Below are 6,000 nucleotides of genomic sequence, written 5' to 3'. Positions count from 1 at the left end.
AAGGGGGCATGGATTTCTGGAGAGATGAATCAGGTAGGCTCAAGGGAAAACTGTGACATTAAAAAAAAAAAAAAAAAACTAGATGGAGGCCAGTGGGCTAGATGAGAAAGAGGCAGGGAGAGAAGTGATGGAAGCTTCCTGGTACAGGAGCTACTCAGGGACCCAGAGGCCAGGTGGAGGATTTGGTTCTTGATCCTACGTGATGGAGGAAGACACCAAAAGTTTTAGGCCGAAGGTTAACATAATTTGATTTGAACTTGAAAGCATCAGTTTGGTATCCACTTACCTAGAAAGCCAAAACGGTCTTTGAATCAGCTCTATCTTACACTCCCTTAATAGACAATTCTCAGAAAATCTCCGTCGCTAGGTGCCTGCTCTACGTATCAGTGGCTGGGCTAATTAGCACACTATAGCTTAGACCCAGCGGATGCTACCAACAAGGGTTTCCCGGCCATTTTGTGCAGAAGAGCCTCTTTCATTTTCTTGAAAAGTTGAGGTCTTTGGGAAAAAGCCAGGAGACACAGTGAGGTGTCAGAACAAAGACTGTGTTTGGAGAAGAAATATAATTAACTAATGAGAAGACTGAACAACGGAGCTTTGAGAGATGGGATGTGGGAAGAAAAGCACGTAAAGGAATCAGAAATCCAGTTTCCCCTTAGAGAGAACATGTAGCCACTTTGGGCTTCTGTTTACTTGCTTATGAAATAAGATCCATTCATTCGCGCAGCACTTACGTTCCTTCTTGTTTTTAAACAATGCACCCATGTACCAAATCCCATGTTAAGCTCAGGGGATAAAAAAATAAAGTGTGGTGCCAGCCTTCCAGCCCCTGGCATTCTCCCTGGGGAGGCGAGAACCCAGTATTTATCAAGTCTGACCTTCTAGACCCTGGGCTTGGTGCTTTCACAGGCATTCCGCTATTGAATCCTTACCACAAGCAGGTGAGATCATAGGCTCCTTAGCCCCACTTTTACAAATGAGAAAACTAAGACTGAGAGAGAGGAAGCACCCGATCTCAGATCAGGCTGTCAGTAGTGGCAGGGCCAAATGTCACACACAGGTCTGATTCTAAGACCCTTGTTCTTTCCACCGTAACACAGTGTAAGCAAGTAATTACAGAGCAGAGTGTGAAGTGTTTCCACGGAGGAATGCAGCAAGAATTATGGCAGCAGGGTGGGGATGCACTAAGAATAGCTCCTCTGCTGCTTCGCAGGGCTGTCCCCGTGATCACGTGCACGGATGGACTTGAAAGTGCTTTCTTTGTATGCTAAAAAGTGCCACATAAATATAAGGGATTACTGTCACCCACACAACCGGATCTGCTATGCTCGGGCGCCGAGTGCCTCGCAGGGTGAGGCTTACAGGCTGGGACGATGGCTATTTCATTCATTCATTTCCAGGACTTTCTTGGCATTCACTGCACCACAGGGGCGGGTCTGACAGCCAGCAGTCCCACACGTCCTGATGGAAGCCAAAGCCTGTCAGCTGTGCGGGGACATTCCTGGGTGCCGCTGGCTGGAATGACACTTAAGGTTTTTATCTCTAAGCTGAAAGGGAAAGGATTGATTTAGCCTGGAGTGTTCCCAAGGAGCATCCTCCCTCCCTCCCCTGTGGCTCCGAACCCAGAGCTTAGAATCAGGAGTCCTCCCAACTGTCCGCCCGCTCTGAGGTCTTCAGCTGTCTCCGGGTGAGGGTGCCCACAGAGACCAGCGCCAGCGCCGGGCTGGGCTGAGTCATGGTCCCCGCCTTGCTGGGCGGGGTCAGAGCCAGTGATGGCTTGGGGACAAGGCCTGTATAAAGTTGCAGGGGTTTTCCAGGCTGTCCTGGGCAGGGGCTGCGTGGATTATAAACAGCTGTGTTCAGAAGCCAGAGTGACAGGAGGGCTCTGTGACCCGGCCTGGGGTCCCCGTGGAGAAACCTGTGGCGAGATTCAGGGCAGAAATTCTCTCATGGACCATCCTGTGGTTAGTGTGGGCACTGCCTGTCTGAACATATATTAGTGTGTGTGTGTGTGTGTGTGTGTGTGCACGCGCGCGTTTGCGTGTGTGTGTGCGTGTGCATGTGTGTGCGTGTGTGGCAGGAGGAGATGATGCTCTTACTTTTTCAGTGTCACAAGAACTATCATCTCATGACAGACTCATAAACCAACTCCTGACACCAGGAGGTTTTTTTTTTTTTTTCTGCTTTGTTTTTTGAGATTTTGTGATGAGAAGTAGACAAACAGAGAGATGGAGGCAAGTGGGAAAGGGAAAGGTCTGGAGCCAGAGGCTCGAAAGATGTGCATCTGGAGGGGGAGGGCAGGGACAGAGGGGCGCCCGAGGTTCAGCCACACGGGAAGAAAAGTTTTGGAGGCGTCGCCAGAATGTTTCTGTGGTTTAGACAAGCATAAAGGAAAGTCAAAGAACGGAAAGTTTAAGGACTCTTTTTAGACTTATTTTTTGAGGTAACATTATATAAGTTTCATGCATACCACATTGTCTATATGTTCTACCTCTGGATACCCTGTGGTGCTCACCGCCAAAAGTTTGGTTCCTATCCGTCACCGTACAGGTGACCCCTTTCACCCATTTCGCCCTCCCCCTTGGCCCCTTCCCCTCTGGTGACCCCTACTCTGTCCTCTATATCTACATGTTTGGCCTTGTTTATTTTATTTTATGTTTTATATCCCACATATAAGTGAAATTGTAGGGTACTTGTCTTCCTCTATCTGATTTAGTTCCCTTAGCGCAACACCCTCAAGGTCTATCACGTTGTAGCAAATGGCAAGATTTCATCTTTTGTGTGGATGAGAAGCATTCCCTTGTATACATACCTCAGCTCTCACTGGGGACTTGGGATCAAGTCTCTGAGAAGTTCAGGTACCGACTGTTCTCTTGTTTTAATATTGTTGGTTGTTCAGCCCTCGCCCTGAAACATGATATAACCGAGCAGGACCCTATGGGGCCTTCCCGGGACAGGGACACCTCCCCCTGTAGCCTCTGCTGTAGCTCCTCTCTGAAGTACCCAGATAATGATATCTCATGCATGTTTCCTGAGTTTTTCAGATGCTAAAAGCCGCCACCAAATGGAAGACATTAACTACTTAATGGTCATGCGCCTGTAGCCCCTGCACCTTCTGGCACCTAAGGGTTGATCACCATCAACTAATCATAGAATTGTGCCCAAGCTGATCACATCCCCTGGGATTCCCCTTCCTCACCTGACCTTTAAAAATGCTCTGCTGAAACCCTTTGGGGAGTTAAGGGATTTGGGGGCGTAAGCCACCCATCTCCTCGTTTGGCCCTGCAATAAAATTTTCTCTGTTCCAAACTCCTGTGAGTTGGTTTGTTTAGACTCACTGTGCGTCAGGCCTAGGGGCCCACGTTCAGTAACAGTGACACAGCCTGATCGTGAACCCCAGGGGTCTGCAGGTTCATAAGGGGGTGGATGCTGCAACTGACTCCCGTGTACAGAGTTTTGAGGAAGAATTCCATACGTTGGTAATGAAACGTTATTGTAAGAACAAAGACAATGAAAACAAAATCCTACTGTTGATCAAAGTATGTTTTAGCAAAACTGCAATGAAAGTTTCAAGTTTTCAGGACTCCCATGTGGCAGAATACCCACGGGCACCTGAATTACCTTTTCCAAAAAGTGAGTCAGTCTAGGTGAGTCATTTGAATATTAAATGCCAGTTTTCTGTCAAAGGAAGCTGCAAGACTGTCATCTCTAAAAGACCACCAACCTGCTTATTTTGGAAATGGAACCCACACCTACATCATAGCTCACGTCCACGGAAGCTCCGGCCTTGTGCTCATTTAAGAAAATCACTCAGGCATCTTTCATTTATATTTTTGCAAGGACCATGAGGTCACAGACAAAGGGTTATTTTCATGTCTGTCTTCAGCATTATTATGATAAGAAATTAATATCATCCACCTTATCTAGGAATGCTTTAAGGGTCGTGACCTGACCTGAACAGTGAACCCCAAACTGAACTGAACCATATTAATTTGCAAAACCAGCCACTGAAACTGAAACCGTGTAGCGATTTTTAGCTGAAATGTATACCAAAACGACGTCTTCTAAAAACGTGACTTGGCTTCATATATTTCGAAAGCTAATGAAGGGATGTAAAAATGTCTCTGACCGATGGGTCATTATTTATTTGTAATATGAGTCAAAGCACATGCAGTGTGACTAAAATAATTAAAGAAGAGAAAAACCATATAGGACCTTACCACTACTCAGCCATGGACTTGCCAGACTGTTCTGGCGGGGAAGGAGGGGAGCAGCGGGGGCTGGGGGAGTCAGGCCCCGGGTGGGGGGCAGGGGGTGGCCCAAGGCCTGGGGTGGGGCTGAGGGAGCACCACTGAGCTTGGGGGCAGCTCTGGGGTCAGGCTGGCGAGGAGGGAAAGCGAAGGAGTGGCGGCGTCTCCTCCTGGGTGTTCAGCAAACGGATTGGAACCTTCTCTACCACGGATGAGACAGAAATATGCCAGATGGCAAGTGATCCCTCACACTGACTGCATCACTCAAAATTGAATTAGAAACTTGCCTTGGTCCACTCCTCTTTGAAATACTGCTTTTAGTTGAAAGTTGAAATCTGTGACAGGTCCAGACTGGGGAGGATAAAGAAAGAAAGTAGAAAGACTGCCCTTGTTTCTTGCACAAGTGACTCCCTGTGAAAGCAGCCTTGGCCCCAGCCTCCAAAGGTCCTGATTTCTCTGAGGGCCCCGTGCTCCCCTCTACTGGCCCCCCAGGTTTTACCATCATGTCTGTCCTGTCTTAGCTTCTCCTGTCTGTGGACAATCAAGCCAGTGACTGAATGAATACGTGAGTAAAACAACCCAAGCGCCCTCCTTAACCTTCCATCCTGGCCCCCGATGCCATGCAAGCCTGCGATTCATTCATTCATTGTCCTGTTGGTCCTGGGGTCACAGGCCCTGCTTTTCCGTCTCCAGCATGTTCAAGTTCCTCCATTCCCTTGCTTAGCTGCTTTGAAATAATCATTTCCCTCAAAATAGACTTCCTATGTGAATTATCTTTTTATCTTTCCTTTTATTTTAGCAGCTGTATTAATTTCCTAGGGCTACCGTAACAATGTATTACAAACTGGGTGACCTAAAACAGCAATAATTTATTTTCTCACAGTTTTGGAAGCGAGAAGCCCCAAATTGAGGAGTTTGAAGGGTCATGTTCCCCACTGCAATCTGACCAGAGTCTTTATGAAAGAGGGTATTGGGACACAGCATAACCCCAAGGAGAACAGCATGTGAGGAGGAAGGCAGATCCTGGGGTCATGTGTCTACAAGTCGAGGAACACCAAAGGGTGCCGGCAAACTACCAGCAGCAGGGAGAGAGGCTGGATCAGAGCCTCCCCGAGAACCTTCAGAGGGAGCAGGGTCCCTCCAACACCTTGATTTCAGACTTCTACCCTCCAGGACTGTGAGGCGCTAAATGTCTCTTATTTAAGCCGCTCAGATTGCTGTACGTTATTCTGGCAGCCCGAGCAGACATGGGCAGACTGCTTCCCTGGCTCTGCCTGGCTCTGAAGGCTGCGGCAATCCTGAGCACCCCCTGGTTTGCAGCCTCCCACTCCGATCCCCACACCATCAGCACAGAGGCTTCTCCCCGTGTGTCTGAGTCCAGATTTCCCTCCTCTTAATAAGAACATGAGTCCTATTGGCTGAAGCTCACCCTAGTGGCTTTATCTTAGCTTAATTCCAACTGCAAAGACCCTATTTCCAAATCAGATCACATTCACAGGTACTGGGGAGTTAGGACTTCAACCTACCTTTCTGGGGGACACAATTCAATCCAAACTCCTTGAAAGGGTTAAGCACACTCATTGCTTCTTCTTCCTTAGAACTGGGTTACTCTTCATCTTTTCAATACAAGGAGCATCCTGCCTCAGACACCCCAGCGCTGGAATTGTACCACTTTCCTCTTTATCATTTTAATATCCTACATTCTCTTCTCTTCCCTGACATTGAGGAGGTTGCCTGTCAACCACCCGAA

General features: G+C 47.9%; 1 long non-coding RNA gene across 2 annotated transcripts; it reads left to right on the top strand.

The window, feature by feature from the left end:
- Positions 1 to 1,773: 1,773 nt before the first annotated feature.
- LOC137205738 (uncharacterized) lies at positions 1,774 to 3,276 on the top strand. 2 transcript variants are annotated; one of them, XR_010934287.1, is made up of 3 exons: positions 1,774 to 1,964; positions 2,717 to 2,858; positions 3,045 to 3,276. It is a non-coding gene; the product is annotated as an uncharacterized lncRNA (long non-coding RNA). The 2 variants fall into 2 exon arrangements; XR_010934288.1 differs by having other exon boundaries at positions 3,037 to 3,276.
- The last annotated feature ends 2,724 nt before the right edge of the window (positions 3,277 to 6,000 follow it).

Source organism: Pseudorca crassidens, chromosome 14 (genome assembly GCF_039906515.1).
Source record: "Pseudorca crassidens isolate mPseCra1 chromosome 14, mPseCra1.hap1, whole genome shotgun sequence".
Lineage (NCBI taxonomy): Eukaryota > Metazoa > Chordata > Mammalia > Artiodactyla > Delphinidae > Pseudorca > Pseudorca crassidens.
Note: the sequence above shows the minus strand (reverse complement) of the source record. Positions and strands in the feature narration are given on the sequence as shown.